Genomic DNA, 15033 nt, shown 5'->3' on the forward strand with positions numbered 1-15033 from the left:
TGGTTCACTGCTTGTGAGGGTGAAGGAGCCAGAGGCTCGTACCAGCATCCTTAAGCGGGTCCTTATGCTTCGCGCCATGTGCGCTTGATCGGCTGCGCTACTGCCCGACCCCCTATTTTAAATTTTTTTAATTATCTTTATTTATTTGATAGAGACAGCCAGACATCGAGAGGAAGGGGAATATAGAGAGGGAGAGAGACAGAGGGACACCGGCAGAACTGCTTTACCACTTGTGAAGCTTTCCCCTTGGAGGTAGTGACTGGGGGCTGGAACCCAGGTCCTTGCACATTATAACATGTGCGCTCAACTAGGTGTGTCACCACCTAGCCTTGTATATGTATTTTTATCAGAGTAATGTTTAGTTCTGGCTCATGGTGGTGCTGGGGGTTGAACCTGGTACTTTAGAGCCTCAGACATGAACATCTTTTTTAAAAAAATATTTATTTATTCATTCCCTTTTGTTGCCCTTGTTTTATTGCTGTAGTTATTATTGTTGTTGTTATTGACGTCATTGTTGGATAGGACAGGAAGAAATCTTGGTAATTCTCTTGGTTTAAATAAATATAAGTTTTAACTATGTATGTATGCTTGAGAGCCCAGTGCTTTATTCACTGCACCATTTCCCAGACCATATGTATGTATGTACGTATTCTACCAGAGCAAGGTTCAACTCTGGCTTATGGTGGAGCTTGGGGTTAAATCTGGGGGTTCAGAGCCTTAGGCATGGAAGTTGTTTGCATAACTACTGTGCTGTGTCTCTAGCCCAAAGTTTTAGCTTTAAAAAAGCATGGGGCCTGGGGCCAGGAAATAGTTCACCTAATAGAGTACTCACTTTACTATGGTGAACTCTCAGTACCGTATTGGAGCCCCATGCATAGCACCAGGGGAATCTTCATGAATGGTGCAGTGGTGCTATGGCATCTCTCCTCTGTCTTGCTCCCTCTGTGTATCTCATTCTATCTCTATCTGAAGTTAAAAAAGAATAGAAAGGCTATTTGGATGGTAGTTTGTCCTGTAGAGCACACTTGTTACCATACACGAAGACACAGGTTTAAGCCCCTGGCTCCCATTTGCTTCTCAAATGGTGGAGCAGTGCTGCAGGTGTGTCTCTCCTCTCTCTCTCTCTCTCTCTCTCCATATAGATACATGTCTCTCATCCTCTAGGAAGAAAAAACAGCCACCAGGAACAGTGGAATCATTGTGTAGATACCAAACCCCAGCTATAACTTGAGTGGAAGAAGAAAAGGATAAATAAAAGAGAAAGAAACTAAGATAAGAGATAAGAGCCCACTGGGAAAAGGTATGCAACACGTGTGTGTGTGTGTGTGTGTGTGTGTGTGTGTGTGATGGAGAAAGAGGCATTCAGTGCTACAGAAGATAGTATATACATCATATACAAAATTTTTGTCTTAAAAAAATGGGCCCAGGTGGTAGTGCACCTGGTGCACACATTACAACGCATAAGGACCTAGGTTAAAGCTCCCGGTTCCCACTTGCAGCGGAAAAGCTTCATAAACTGTGAAGCAGGTCTGCCTGTATCTCTCTGTCTTTCTCTCTCTCTCTCTCCCTCTCTCTCTCTCTCTCTCTTCTCTCTAAATTTCTCTCTGATCTGTCAAATAAAAGTTAAAGATAAAATAAAATATTTAAAAATACTTATGTATTGAAGAAATCTGTTCTCAGGAATGTTTGTGCTATTATTTTATTTCTCAATATAGTTTCACAGCACTGATCATTTTAAAAATGAAAACTGTTGAAGGTCATGTTCACTGCTGGTACCACTAAGCACGCTTCCTGGGTTGGGTACTGAGAATGTCAACAAAAGGGGGAAAGGAGCCATTTTGATAGAGGTACAACTGTGACAAATTGACTAGTTAACTGAACCTCTAGATCTCTAATTGTATTAGTTGTAACTTAATCAGTGAAAAAGATTTGGCATGTCTTTATTAGTTTAAAAAACAAATGAGTCCATTTACTCTATCAAAGGCTAAAACTACTCTGAGTGGAATAAAATGAAGTGGGAAGAAAATGATTAGAATAATGTGAGTAAGCACTATAAAAGGGAAAGTTAAAGTTTTTTTTGTATTCAGGACTCTCTAGTGTTAAACTGATCTTTCAGGTCAATGTTTTGGAGTGTGTTCAAGCTAAGAAAAAAGAGCGACGTTCTTCATTAGCGGAAGATAACAAGAGGCATTTTCAGTGGAATTTAATGCTGGTTAGAGACTACAGCAAGCATGAAAATAACTGAGAGTCTGAACTCATTGAACTGATTTGTGCTGTTTACTGATGTTGAAAAATAAAAAGACCCCATTGATTCAAGTTCTCTGCCCCTGAATCCTTTCATCAAGAGTGCAAGGAATTGGCATGACACTTAAGGCCAAAAAGAGTGACACCATGAAAAAAGAGACTCGTAAAGGAAGTGGACTTCTCTGGCAGGAACACTCCGGAGGCTGTGAAAGGGAACATTGAATGACTGTGGGGCCAGGCCAGGGGCCACAGCTGTCAGATGGGGCCTCAGCGGAACACGTGGCTGTTGGTGAAGGAATTGAGTTTCTGAGAAAGAATTAAGGCCTGGACCAAGGTAGCGGGAGGAGAGCTCAGATGGTGAAAAAGACAGCTGGGGTTGGCACCAGAAGAGCGCACCAGGCCCCTGAAAGGCAGCCGGGCTGCAAATAAGCACCATTGTTCAATGATACTTCAGCCCCCAGGGGCTCCAGCAGACCCGCTGAGAGGAGGTGGTTGTCATTTGGCTCAGCTTATGCTGGTCTGCACAGCACACAGGGCTGGAGTTGAAAAGCTTAATCCAATTTATAAAAGAAGAGGATTATGAAAATATGCTTTAATAGGTACACCCTTCAAAAAAGATAGCAAGCCAAAAGGGAACAACTACTTAAGTGAGATAAATGAAAGAGGCAATCAGGAAAAAGCACCATAAAGGAGAGAAGGAGGAAGCAGAAGGCGTGAAGAAGAGAAGGGCTTTAATATTAAATTCTCTCGACACACATCTGTTTATTGTTAATTTTTGTATGAGTGATTTAGTAATGATTTAGAAGACTATAAGATTGCAGGGGCATAGTTTAATATGGTGCCCATCACCAAAGTTTTGTTCCTCCACCCCTCAACCACATATTTCTCACAGTCTGAGCGTTTGATTCCTTTTTTTTCCTATAAGTTCACATGCTTTATTTATTTATTATTAAAGTGATGTTTTTTAACATCTGAAATAAAACATTGGATATGCTTAAATGCAGGGAAAAAAAGCAAGATTAGGGGTAAGCAGGCTTAGCGCAGGTAGCACTAATCGCAAGGACTGGATCCTGGTTTGAGGCCCTGGCTCCCCCCCTGCAGGGGAGTCGCTTCACAGGCAATGAAGCAGGTCTGCAGGTGTCTGTCTTTCTCTCTCCCTCTCTGTCTTCCCCTCCTCTCTCCATTTCTCTCTGTCCTATCTAACAACGACGACATCAATAACAACAATAAAAAACAAGGGCAACAAAATGGAAAATAAATAAATATTTAAAAAAAGAGAAAAAAGCAAGATTAGTAGACCTGAAGATGAATAGAAATTATTCAAGCTAAGCTGAAGCAAATAGAGTAAAGAGACCTAGAAAAAGTCTCAATGGCTGTGGGATATTTTCTTTGTTTCCCTTGTTTTATTATTATTATTTTTGAGATTATTTGTTATTATTATTATTTTAAAGGATGTATTTATTTATTCATGAGAAAGATAGGAGAGAGAGAAAGAACCAGATATCACTCTGGTACCTGTGCTGCCAGGGATTGAACTCATGACCTCATGGTTGAGAATCCAATGCTTTATCCACTGCGTCACCTCCTGGACCACTTGAGATTATTTGTTAAATCATTTTATTGAGGGAAGTAGTGATTGGAACTTGAGTAGATGTGCTAGATGAGATGAACCAGAGGGAGGGTGGATGCCAGCCAATCTCCTTATAGGTGATACTTAAGAAGCAGAAGGGAGGGGCCAGGTGGTGGAGCACCTGGCTAAGCACATGCACTAGAAGCCCCTGGTCCCCACCTGCAGGGGGAAAGCTTCATGAGTGGTGAAGCAGTGCTGCAGGTGTCTCTCTGTCTCTTTTCCTCTTTATCTCCCACTCTTCTCTCAATTTCTCTCGGTCTCTACCCAATAATAAATAAACAAATAAATAAGTGAATTTTTTAAAAAGCAAAAGGGGTGTGGTGGGTAGTGTACCCAGTTGAGCACACATGTTAGATATAATATGAAAAGACCTGGGTTCAAGTTCCCAGTCCCCACTTGTATGGGATGAAGCAGAGCTATGTCTCTCTCTCTCTCTCTCTCCTCCCTCTATGTCCTCTGTTCCTCTCAATCTCTAAACAAATAAATTTACAAATAAAATAAATATTTAACAAGTAAGCAAGGGAGGGTTCAGGTGGTAGTGTAGCGGGTTAAGTGCACATGGCACAAAGCGAGTTCGTGCTCTTGTCTCCCCACCTGCAGGGGGGTCGCTTCACAAGTGGTGAAGCAGGTCTGCAGGTATCTATCTTTCTCTCCCCCGTCTGTCTTCCCCTCCTCTCTCACGTAGTGCAGGTACTAGAGCGCCAGCAATAACCCTGGAGGAAAAAACAAAGCAGGGGGGCGAAGCTTGGACTGGGTACGATATATTGCAGCAAAGCAAAAGACTCTGGACAGGGGATATGGAGGGAGGATGTCAGGTTACCAGTGCACAGTGGTGAAGAGGAACTTAGGTTGGTGATAAGAGTGGTGTGAAGACACCTATCACAAGGAGGTGAGAGACTAATATGTCAACAACTGTTCTGTAAAGTATCTTTTCCTACCCCCTCCCTTTTCTTTTCTCTCCTTTCCTTTTCTTGTGATAGAGAAGAATTGAAAGGGGATGGAGAAACTTGCCACCAGCAGGTAGGGACCAGGGACTTGAACCAGATCCCTTGTGCATGGTTATGTGTGCACTCAACCTGGTGAGCACTGCCCTGTCCCTTGGGATGTAATTTTTAAAAGATTTATTTATTAACAAAATTGAGAGGGGGAGAGAGAAAAAGAGAAAGAGAAAGAGACCCAGAACATCATTCTCATTTATACAAGACCATGGAGCAAGCCCAGGACCTCAAGCTTGCAAGGTCAAAGTTTTATCTACTGTCCTAGCTCCAAGGCTGCTAGTGTGATTTAATTGTCTACATATTCATACCATCTGGTAGTTGCCTTTCACCTCTTTATTTCACTGTACCCTTTCTCAAGTATGTTTATTTTTTGCTACTAAACAAATGTGCGATGAGTTTCATATACTTATAGGTATGAAACTACTGGGTTGTCAAAAAAAGTCATGATGCATTTTTGCACAGAAAAACATAAAAATATACATTATGACTTTTTTTTGACAAGCCAATATATTCCTAAAACTTTATAATATTTTAAGCCAATATTAAATGAATAAAAAGCAATCATTAAAACAAAAGCCATCAGGACTGTGGGCAGGTGATGGTGAACCTGGTAGAGGACACACATCACTATGCTCAAGTACCAGGGTTCAAACCCCTGGTCCCCAACTTGCGGAGGCAGGGGACACTTTCACTAAAAGGTAAAGCTGGGCTGTAAATGTCTCTGTTTCTTTCTTCCAAAATAGGAAGATATGGAATATACATATATTAAAAAGGAAAAGATATTTATTTATTTATTTATTTATTTTATTTAAGAAAGGATTAATTAACAAAACCATAGGGTAGGAGGGGTACAACTCCACACAATTCCCACCACCCAATCTCCATATCCCACCCCCTCCCCTGATAGCTTTCCCATTCTCTATCCCTCTGGGAGCATGGACCCAGGGTCATTGAGGGTTGCAGAAGGTAGAAGGTCTGGCTTCTGTAATTGCTTCCCTGCTGAACATGGGCGTTGACTGGTCGGTCCATACTCCCAGTCTGCCTCTCTCTTTCCCTAGTAGGGTGGGTCTCTGAGCTCCAGGACACATTGGTGGGGTCTTCAATCCAGGGAAGCCTGGCCAGCATCCTGGTGGCATCTGGAACCTGGTGACTGAAAAGAGAGTTAACATACGAAGCCAAACAAATTGTTGAGCAATCATGGACCCAAAGCCTGGAATAGTGGAGAGGAAGTGTTAGGGAGGTACTCACTGCAAACTCTAGTGTACTTCTGCTTTCAGGTATATATTTTGCAGTAGTTTATGGATGCGTGTGAACATAAGCTCTCTCTCACAGAAACTGGTGTATATCTAGGTTATGGGACTTTGTTAGAAAAGGATTTTTTTTTTTAAAGGAGACAAAAAAAAAAACTGCCAGGAGTGGTTGACTTAATGTGCAGGCACCAAGCCCCAGTATAATACTTGTGGCAATAAAAAAACAAAAGGCAGTGGGTAGGTAGCATAATGGTTATGCAAACAAACTCTCATGCCTGAGGATCCAAAGTCCCAGGTTCAATCCCCTTCACCACCATTAGCCAGAGCTGATCAGTGCTCTGGTTAAAAAAAAAAAAAAAAGAAGAAGAAAGAAAGAAAAGAAAAATAAGGACTAAAAATACTTTTCAGATATTCATAGAAACAGACAGTTGGGGGTCAGGCGGTGGCACACCTGGTTAAGCACACACATTGCAGTGCACGGGGACCCAGGCTCGAGCCCCTGGTCCCTGCAAGGGGAAAGCTTCATGAGTGGTAAAGCAGGGCAGCAGGTGTCTCTCTGTCTCTTTCCCTCTCTATCTACCCCTCTCCTCCCAATTTTTCTCTCTCTCTCTTCAATAATAAATAAATAAATAAAAGATTAAAAAACTAAAAATACGCAAAGCGCAAGGACTGGCATAAGGATCCCAGTTCGAGCCCCCGGCTCCCTACTTGTAGGGGAATCACTTCACAGGCGGTGAAGCAGGTCTGCAGGTGTCTATCTTTCTCTCCCCCTCTCTGCCTTCCCCTCCTCTCTCCATTTCTCTCTGTTCTATCCAACAATGATGACAACTATGATAACTACAACAATAAAAAAATAACAAGGGTAACAAAAGGGAATAAATAAATAAATATTTTTTAAAAACCCTAAAAATAATAAAAAAGAAACATGCAGTACATTATTTATAATGTATATATATATATATACACCACCCATTTTTTTCTCCACAGCAGCAGCTAACGCAAAGCCAACAACATACTTCATACACTAAAGTACAGGGTGAAATTAAAGAATTAGTAATTTATAATTTGGAGCTACAAATTTTTTTTCAGTGATACACTGTAGTATTTTGTAAGCATCTAGAATTTGCTTGAAAATACTGTCACCGATGGACTAGGAGCTAGCTTACCCAGTAGAACAATACACACATTGTCATGTGTAGAACCCTGGGTTAGAACCCTAGCACCATATGTGAACACCATGGTACTAAGGGAAACTTCATGGATGGTGTAGCAATGCTGTGGTATGTCACTCTTTCTTTCTCTTTCTCTCTTGGGTATTAAAAAAAAGGGAATGAAAGTTTGCCTAGGAGCAGTGGAATCACACATGCACTAGGTCCAGACACTGGGGAAATAAAGAAATAAAATGTCAAAGAAATAAATAGATGAAGAAAAAAGACAACATGTTAGTAATTGTTAAATCTGGGCAGAAACCTGAATGTTTCTTTTCTTTTTCTTTAATATTTTATTTATTTTTATTTTATTTGATAGGACAAAGAGAAATTAAGAGGGGAGAAGAAGAAGAGGAGGAAGAGGAAGAAGGAGAAGGAGAAGAAGAAGAAAAAGAAGGAGAAGGAGAAGGAGAAGGAGAATAATGATGGAGACCTACAGCCCTGCTTCATCATCTGTGAAGCTTCACCTCTGCAGGTGGAGACAGGGGCTTGAACTCAGGTCCTTGTGCATGATATTGTGCAGTCAACTGAGTGCACCACCACCAAACCCCATAACCTGAGCTTTCATACACTGCTGGTGGGAGTGTAAAATTGTGCAGCCACTGTGAAAAAAAAGCTTGGTATTTTATCCATTACTGTAACATAGACTTACCATATGAGCCAGTATATGATTCAGACTCTGGTCCTGCCCACCCCCACACCCCCATAAACTGAGTGGTTCTGATGTGGTCCCCTCATAGATATGGAATCTACATGGAGCAGCCTGCTGGCTGGTATTGACCTTAGACCCTAGAATTTCATGGCCAGGCATAACCTTAGGGCTATTGTTTTAGGTGCCTGAGCTTGTGGGGGAAGGCTGAGTAGCTTTGACCATGAGTTAAAAAACACATCTGAGGGAGTCGGGCGTTAGCGCAGCGGGTTAAGCGCACCAAAGACCAGCTAAGGATCCCGTTTCTAGCCCCCAGCTCTCCACCTGCAGGGAGTCGCTTCACAGGTGGTGAAGGTCTGCAGGTGTCTTTCTCTCCCCATCTCTGTCTTCCTCTCCTCTCTCCATTTCTCTCTGTCCTATCCAACAATGATGACATCAATAATAACTACAACTATAAAAACAAGGGCAACAAAAGGGAAAATAAGTAAATATTAAAAAATTTAAAACAAACAAACCAAAAGCCTAGCCACAGCCTTTGGAACCCTCATTGTCAAGGTCCCTTGTCTTTCCCATCACTTTGCTGCAGCTTATGGGCTCCCTGCAATGCCCCTAACCCTCCAGGCTCTCCCTGACCTTGGGGACCTATACACTGGCTGTCTCTCCAGATGACCGACTGGTCCTCTCTCTCACATGTTTTTACCCAAATGTCTGCTTCTTGATTAGGCCCTACTTGGCTACACTGTTTATAAAAAGGCACCAATGGAACTAGTTCCCTTTCTTGCTTATTGTTTATGTGGTGCTTATCATTCTAAAAAAGTTATCTCTGTGGCCTCTGAAGGTGGACAAAACCAGGAACTCCCAGGCATGGAGTCTTTTGCTCAGCCCCTGACATCAGATATGTCAGAGTGATGGTCTGATTCTCTTTCTCCACCATCCTCTATCATAAATAAATATTTCCAAAAAGAGAATTATCTCCCCCTGAACCTTTAGCACTTATCTATTACATATGAGACAGAGAACTTCACACCACTAAAATACACGGGGAAAACTAACGAGGAATCTGTGGAAGGAGCACATGTATGAAAGGAATCTCTCTCTCTCTCTTTTTAATTGAGACAGAAAATGAGAGGGGAAGGAGTAAAGAAAGGGGGAAAGAAACAGAGAGATAAGTGTAGCCTGTAATGTTCCCAGCTGTGACCATGAGCTTTGAGCTCAGACCAATAGGGACTCAGAGGTTACACAGGGTCTGGTGCTAAATATAAATATAAATAATATATATGGGCCCTGGGTCAGGTGGATGGAGGTAAATAGTTAATTTTAGCCACCGAAAACATTTTAAAAAAATTTTTTTAATATTTATTTTATTTATTTATTCCCTTTTGTTGCCCTTGTTGAGAAAACATTTTTTTTCAAGAACGGGAGCTACTCCCTGCCCTAATTCAACTTTCTAGCCCTTTTCTCTACTCTGACACCATTCCCTCAGACAATATTCTTACCCAAATTCAGGCTATACACCAAACTCAGGAAAAACTACCATAGTTGTGTCGTCCCAGGAACATGCCTAAAATGGACTTCCTAGCTTTCTTCTACCCTAAAATCCCTAATCACATCTGCTCTAATCCTATGTTTTGGTTCCTGTTCATTAACCATTTTGTCTTAACTAGGTCATGCCACCTTCCAGACACCAAGTTACAGACGCTACCATGATGCCACCCCAACTTCTCTGGACAGATGACCTCACCTGGATCCTTTCACCTCAGAGCTTTGGTCCACTAGGGAAAGAAACAGTCTGGGAATATGGATTGACCTGTCAATGCTCATGCTCAGTGGAGAAGCAATTACAGAAACCCAAACTCCTACCTTCTGCACCCCAAAAACAACCTTGATCCATACTACCATTGGGGGAGAAGTGATAGGATGAAGATAAGAGGACTCTATTCCAGCTCCATCAGCACCCAGGGAGAGAGAAGGAAAAGGAGAGGGACATATAGAGGTAGTTATGTTGTCATGAATGGCTTGGAGGGGAAGAGAGGATTGAATCAGGAATAAAAAAAGGGGGCAATTAGGTATAAATATGACAGATAGTTGTAGAGATGATGGTTAGCCCATGTCTATAACCTTAGGAGAACTGTGGTGGATTGCAGTGGGGGGATTGAACATTCAGAACTCTGGTGATGGGAGTGGTATGGATTTAAACCCCTGTTGACATGTAATTTTGGAAAATAAAAAATAAATAAAAATTAAAAAAGGAAGAACAGTTGAATCAGAAAAAGAAAAAAACAGAGAAACACCTGCAGTCCTGCTTCACCACTTATGAAAATTTTCCCTCTGCGGGTGGGGGCCTGGGGGCTTAACCTGGGTCCTTGCACAGTGTAATGTATACACTTAACCAGGTGCATTACCATGTGGCCCGAGAGAAATATCTCTAATTTCAGCAGGCTGAATGGTAGCTTCCCCTGTGTGTAGGTGCTTGTGTTACTTTTTATAAAGGAACCACAATGTCTCTTCATGGACCACATGACTCATTGTTGTCCTTGTTGCTTGGCTGTGAAGAAGCTAGAAGGTGACCCTGGCACCACTGTCAGCAAGCATAGTCTTTACTGCTTATATTTTGGTGGTGTTCTCATCTTTGGTTCCATTTTTTTTTCTTTTTTAAAACATTTTTAAAAAATATTTATTTATTCCCTTTTGTTGCCCTTGTTTTATTGGTGTAGTTATTATTGTTGTTATTGATGTCGTTGTTGGATAGGACAGAGAGAAATGGAGAGAGGAGAGGAAGACAGAAAGAGGGAGAGAAAGACACCTGCAGAGATTCTTCATCGCCTGTGAAGCGACTCCCCTGCAGGTGGGGAGCCTGGGGCTCGAACCTGGATTCTTATGCCTGTCCTTGCTCTTTGCACCATGTGCGCATAACTCACTGCACTACCACCCGACTCCCCGTTTTTTTCTTTTCTGTTCTCACTCTCCTTTTGCCTTTGGTTCTTTTTCTCTCTCTCTCTTTTTTTTTCACCAAGACAATGCTCAGTTCTGGCTTGGGATGATATGGAGGATCAAGGTCTCAGGCATGGAAGTCATTTGTATAACCATTACACTGTCTCTTCACCTCTATCCTTTTTTATCCCCTTATCTAGAGCTTTATCTCAGTGTATGTATTTTTGTAAGTCATCTCATATTACTTCTAGGAAAAAGCTATGAATTGATTTTAAAAATCATTTAGAGCTAAATTAACCAATATAGTTTATAAGAGCATTTGGACACAACAGTGATGAGGCAGTTTTCTGGAGTCATGGGGTTTGCTCAGCAGGCCTGAGCCTGGTGTTGAAACGCCTCCAGGTCAGCAAGCCCTTGTGACATAAGTCAGCTGCCCTTGGCTCCTGGGAGATCACAGCCTTCTTCCTCTTTCTCAAAAGTGAAGCAAAATCAAACCAACTCACTGGCCACTGGATAGATAAATACCTAGAGACCTTCCCTGACACCCAACCTTGCTATTGACCCAGAAAGCAGTTTTGCCTCATGCACCACTTCTGCAGGAAGTCACAGCACTAAAAGCCAGACAAAGAGTTAGCTTGCTTTTTTTGTGCAGAATTATCTGAACTACTGTAAGAAGAATAGATATGGAGTAGGTCCTGTTTTCTGTTACTATGATGAAATACTACAATGTTTGGAGGAGAGAGAGAGGCTGTCCAGTGCAATCATTATTTTTTTAAAATAAATTTATTGTTTTTTCTCTTTTCTTTAAGATTTTATTTATTAATGAGAAAGATAGGAGGAGAGAGAGAAAGAACCAGACATCACTCTGGTACAGGTGCTGCCGGGGACTGAACTCAGGATCTCATGCTTGAGAGTCCAATGCCTTATCCACTGCACCAACTCCCGGACCACCAGTGCAATCATTCTTGTACCATCCTTCATAGTTTTGTATTTTCGTTTCATTTTTTTGTTGTTGCAGGAACTTTACAGGCCTATGTGCTTGTGTAATTTTTCTCCCTTTCAATCACAGATAAAAACAGGGAAGGAGAGAAAGATCACAGCATCATTTTTCTGCTTGTGAACATTCCCCTTTGCATGATGCTCCCATGTGTTGATCCAGCGGTTCAAACGAGTCCTTGTGCATGATAAAGTGTGCACACTGTTGGCTGAGCTGTATGTCTTAGTCCCTCTCCAACCTTCATGGTTTTATTATATTTACATGCCTTTTTATTGTATTTCTACTTCTGTATTTATTCCTTAATATGGGGGGTGGTGGTGATCTGTAGTAGCACTGTGACATGTGCAGTGCCAAGGATTGAACTCAGATGCGACGGAGGAGCAGCAGGAAGGATCAGAGAACTCCGAAGGTGACCACCAGGGTGGGTCAGGAGGAGAACAGAATACAACACACTCTGTTGGAGGGTGAATCTGAACTCAAGTTTTATTTAGCAAATGAGAGTTTATATATCCTTCAGCCTTACATAAACAATATCTGAATACAGAAAGTAATGGCCTTGCGGTTTTATAGAAATGTCGTACTTCATGGGGTGATGTATTTTTGAGTAACAGGCTTAGCAGATAGTATTTTACATAGAGTTTTAACATATTTCATAAGAGGAGGTGAGTAAGTATTATTAAGAAAATTTCCTAAAACTTTATGTATTTGATGACCCATAACTTTGTCCACCTCATTTCTTGTTCATCTGTATCTAATCTGGGAACAGGGGCTGTTCATCCCCAATTACACAGCATCTTACCATGTACATAATGAGAACAATAATCAGAGTTTCCAGTTTAGATCTTCTCAGGATGCCAAGACCCACTCCCAGAATTCTTCCTCCTTGAAGAGAGTTTTCTAGGGTGCTGACCCTGTCAGACCCATCATTCTGGAGTTGAGTGGGGCGTGGCACTCAGAACTTCAGGTATTCAACTCCTATGCCCTACTGCTGTGCCACTTCCCTGGCCACTGTGCTTGTTCTTGTATCCATTAGCTCTAATTTAATCTTATCCTAAGCTATAGTACTTAGGAAATCTTGACATGCTAGTCAGTATGTTTTCTATTTATATAAAAAGTAATTTTTTGAAATTTCATATAGGAAAATATTCTGGGGGGGGGGGACAGGTGGTGGCATACTTGGTTGAGTGCAAATGTTACAATGCACAGGAACCAAGGTTGAAACCCCTACTCTCCACCTCCAGGGGAAAAGCTTTGCATGTGGTGAAGCAGTGATGCAGGTATGTCTCTCTGGCTCTCTTCCTCAATATCCATCCCAGCCCTCTCAATTTCTGTCTCTATCCAATAAACAAACACATAAATAAATAAAATCTTTAAAACATTCTGTTGTAAAATGAATATAGGTGTTCCCTGTTATCTGAAAACAGAGCATTTCTATGAAATTTTGTACAATGAAATGGTATAAAAGGAGAGGCAATTGACATTGATTTATAAGGAAAAAAAATTTTTTTAGCATTCTCAGATCCCAATCATAACCAATGAAATCATAAAACCTAAAATAATACATAAAACCTAAAAAAAAAAAAAACAACCCTAATATTAGGAAAAGCAGGCTGGGAAAGATAGTATAATGATTATGCAAAGAGACTCTCATGCCTGAGGCTACAAAATCCCAGCTCCAGTCCCCCACACTATCATAAATTAGAGCTGAGAAGTTCTCTGGTTAAAATAACAACAATAATAAAAATCACAAAGTAACTTGTAGTTCTCAGGGAAGGAGTTTGATGATGTTATTTTTGCAAAACAAACACTATTTTTGCCTAACAAAAATAAAAGTGAGAATCTTCAGATCTCTTTCAGTTAGTGAAAACAGGTATGAATGCAAGTCTTTCTTAAAGTCAAATTGGTGAAAGATCAGGGAGAGGGTTTCTGGCACATTGGCCAAATAAAGAAAAACTTTATTTACTGCCCCAGCAAAACACAACACAACTAAAAACTAAAGCAATGCAGGGATCCATTTGCACAGAAACCTACGTGAACAGATACCCAGATCCAAATGCAGGAAACTTCATGACCGGCTTAGAGGAGGGAGAACCTCTGTTGTAAGGGCTGGAAAATGTTATTTTTTTAAAAATTTCTTTATTGGGGAATTAATGTTTTACATTCCACAGTAAATACAATAGTTTGTACATGCATAACATTCCCCAGTTTCCCATATAACAATACAACCCCCACTACGTCCTCTATCATCCTTCATGGACCTGTATTCTCCCCACCCACCCACCCCAGAATCTTTTACTGCGATATGCCAATTCCATTTCAGGTTCTACTTGAGTTTTCTTTTCTGATCTTGTTTTTCAACTTCGGCCTGAGAGTGAGATCATCCCATATTCATCCTTCTCTTTCTGACTTATTTCACTTAACATGAATTATTCAAGATCCATCCAAGATCGGCTGAAAACGGTGAAGTCACCATTTTTTTCACAGCCTAGTAGTATTCCATTGTGTATATATACCACAACTTGCTCAGCCACTCATCTGTTGTTGGACACCTAGGTTGCTTCCAGGTTTTGGCTATTACAAATTGTGCTGCCAAGAACATATGTGTATACAGCTCTTTTTGGATGGATGTGTTGGGTTTCTTCGGATATATCCCCAGGAGAGGAATTGCAGGGTCGTAGGGTAGGTCCATTTCTAGCCTTCTGAGAGTTCTCCAGACTGTTCTCCACAGAGGTTGGACCAATTGACATTCCCACCAGCAGTGTAGGAGGGTTCCTTTGACCCCACATCCTCTCCAGCATTTGCTGCTATTACCTTTTCTAATGTATGACATTCTCATCGGAGTGAAGTGGTATCTCACTGTTGTCTTTATTTGCATTTCTCTGACCATCAGAGACTTGGAGTATTTTTTCATGTGTTTCTCGGCCTTTTGGATCTCTTCTGTGGTGAATATTCTGTCCAAGTCCTCCCCCCATTTTTGGATGGGGTTATTTAGAATTTTTTTAAATATTTATTTATTTTCCCTTTTGTTGCTTGTTTTTTGTTGTTGTAGTTATTATTGTTGTTGTTATTGATGTCGTCATTGTTGGATAGGACAGAGAGAAATAGAGGAGGGAGAGACAGAGAGGT

The sequence above is a fragment of the Erinaceus europaeus genome, chromosome 8 (assembly GCF_950295315.1).
Source record: "Erinaceus europaeus chromosome 8, mEriEur2.1, whole genome shotgun sequence".
Classification (NCBI taxonomy): Eukaryota; Metazoa; Chordata; class Mammalia; order Eulipotyphla; family Erinaceidae; genus Erinaceus; species Erinaceus europaeus.